This window comes from Tursiops truncatus, chromosome 8, assembly GCF_011762595.2.
Source record: "Tursiops truncatus isolate mTurTru1 chromosome 8, mTurTru1.mat.Y, whole genome shotgun sequence".
Classification (NCBI taxonomy): domain Eukaryota; kingdom Metazoa; phylum Chordata; class Mammalia; order Artiodactyla; family Delphinidae; genus Tursiops; species Tursiops truncatus.
The window spans coordinates 38,107,837-38,110,627 of record NC_047041.1 but is presented as its reverse complement, the minus strand read 5'-3'; the positions used below and the strand labels follow the sequence as shown (position 1 = coordinate 38,110,627).

The window sequence follows — 2,791 nt, the reverse complement described above, 5'->3', positions numbered from 1 at the left end:
TAACAGGTGAGGAGTTTCCCCAGACCCCCTGGAGTATGTGAGAAGGGCAGTAGCATCCTAGATTAGTGAATGAAGGCCAAGCGGCAGTGCTCTCAGGCCCAGCAGGAAGGGAGGGCCTTCCCACTGCTGGCTCCAGCCAGCCCTCCCCTTCACATGCCCACCCTTCACATGCCCACGTAGAGTCAGAGACATCAATACGACTTCTTTGAACAGTCTCCTTTTCACATCTCTCTACCTTTGCCCATGTTGTTGTCAGCAACAACAAAATATGGAACGCTTCATGAATTTGCGTGTCATCCTTGTGCAGGGGCGATGCTAATCTCTGTATCGTTCCAACTTTATATATGTGCTGCCGAAGTGAGCACCCTTCTCTGTTCTTCACCTAGCCATTTAGTCCTTCAAGATCTAGCTCCAAGGAGCTCCATGGAGACGTTTCCTGATGCATTTAGGCAGTGGTAAGTCTTCCTCTGGCTCTCACAGTTACATTATGGGGTAATATAGTTCTCTGCCTAGTGTGTCCCCTGTAAGGTCCTGAATAGCAGAGCCCCTGTTCTCAGTTCCTAAAAAATTGCCCAGCAGAATGGAAGGTGCTTAACACCCCTCTGTTGAGTAAGTGAGTAAATGACTGAAAGATGGATAGCCCTGCATAGAAGGGGAGGTGGTATTATCCCTATTTTTCAGAGCTAGATGGTCAGCTCAGGGGTTCTGTCTTGTTCAGCTTCCTGTTGGCAGCACCCAGCATGGTGCTCAGCAGAGAGAAATTGCTCCGTGAATATTTGCTAAGCGTATAGGAGGCAATCGAAAGGAGATAGACTTTGGCACAAATTTCCCTCATCCCAAATCCCGCCCCTCCCCCCACCCCAGAGAAATAAAGCGAGTAAGTGTACTGCTAGGACAAGTGTCAGTGTCCACTGGTGTTTACAGAATAACACTGTGTATCTTAGCAAAACCATGGGGAGGGCAGGCAACGCACATCAGGTCTAAGATCAAGGTGAGATTTGCTGGGGGTGGTGGAGGGAAGGGATAGGAGAGAGGGATGCGGAGCCTGGGAGGCCCAGGTGTGGGAATTCAGGGGAAGGAGGAGGAGACGGTGACGGAAGCATCTAGAGCAGCCTTGAAAGGGAGGTCACAAGAGAAAAGGAGAGTCAAGAGGGCGTGGTTTGTGGAGAAGAGCGTGATCAGCTGTGAGATAAGCTGCAGGAAAGGCGAGGACCTGCTTTCAGGGTGAGAGAAGATGGTAGAAAACTGGGAGGTGGGGGGATTGGACCCAGAAGGTCTGCAAGGAATCCAGGGGTGAGGCCCAGCTGTTTCCTTGCCCACAAGCATCCCAGGTGGTGCGAAAACGCACCAAGGTTTGAAATCTGCTGGTAGAGGTTAGAGAACCGGGACTCTACACTTACTCAGCTGCCTGGGTTGGGGGGAGGGGATAGCTTGCCTCTGCCATTCATTATGTGAGTGGCCTTGGGATAACTCTAGATCTCCATTTCCTTTTATGTCAAATGGAGATGATAAATGTACCTACCTCTTAGAGGGGTTGTGAGAATTCAATAAGTTGATACCGATGAGCAGTACCTGAGCCTAGTAAATGCTCAGTAAATATCCACAGTAGTAATTATCTATAATATATCATTGGACGTTTCACTAGCTGATTCCATGTTTTTCTGCATCCCTCCACCCAAGGGAGGGAAATGCTAAAAGGACCTCTGAGCGTTCCCTACTCCATAGGTAGCAGAAGGGGGAAGTTGGATGGGAGAGAATTAAATATCTTTTAGGCATTTTTCCCACTGGGGTATTCTGTCATATGCCCAGTCTCTTACGAAGTTGTTTTGTTCCCTAAGGGGGAGCACAATAGTCAGCTGTGTGGCCTTGGGGAAGTAACGTTCCCTCTAGAGCCTCTGTTTACCCATCTGTAAGTTGGAAGGATTGATTCTCTGATCTCTGGTAGCCTTTCCCATTCCATGAGGCTACTAATCCTAAATCCATCAAGGGCTGAGACGGGGGTGGGGAGACAGGTGGGCACTGGAGGGTGCTGCAAAGACCAGGTTGGTTGATCGAGGATATCTTAGATCTGTGTGAGGTCAAGGAGCTTCCAGAGTCATGGTTTTCAGTCTCAGAGTCCCCAAGAGTCCCCAGGATGGCTGTATACCCTGCACTGGGGGAAGGACAGAGAGATGGTTGGCCCAGAGGGCAACTGCTCTGGTCACACAGTGTCCATGAAAGATCTACAGGGGAGCAGGACAAGGAAAGGAAAACTGCAGGAGGACACCCACACCTGTGGAGCCATTTGCCTCTCTGTAGCCATTACAGGATAGCCAGGTATGAATTGCATTAGGTGCTGTAGTGTTTCATCAGACCAGATATCCCATCGTGTAAATCCCCTCAATATCAACCCTTACAGGCTTAACAAAACTGCAAGAAAACCCCTGCACTCTTCTGCCTGAGCTCTCATGTTCATTTCGGTCATTGTAATTTGAGAAAATATTTTTTTCAGTACCCAAAGGCTATTTTCTATGCCTCAATTTCTGTCTCTCTTTCTCTCTGTCACTCTCTCTCTCTCTCTCTCTCTGTCTTTCCCCAAAGACTTGTTTTTCTGTAAATACTGCAGCTCAGCTCTGAATCACAGATCAAAGCATTGCTTCTTCATTCATCTTTTGAGGCCAAATTGCAATTTATAATGTCTGTGGTTTTCACTAATCTGTCTCTGTGTCATCTTACTTTAAATCAGCAGAAAGTAGCCCACAATAACACATGGAAGCGGCCACAAGGAAGAAGCAGAGTGTAATTTGAGCAC

At 48.2% G+C, this 2,791-nt stretch overlaps 1 non-coding gene across 1 annotated transcript; it reads right to left on the bottom strand.

Annotated features, from left to right (window-relative positions):
* Positions 1-262: 262 nt before the first annotated feature.
* Positions 263-365, bottom strand: LOC117313485 (U6 spliceosomal RNA). The gene has a single exon (XR_004527991.1). It is a non-coding gene; the product is annotated as a U6 spliceosomal RNA (small nuclear RNA).
* Between the last annotated feature and the right edge of the window lie 2,426 nt (positions 366-2,791).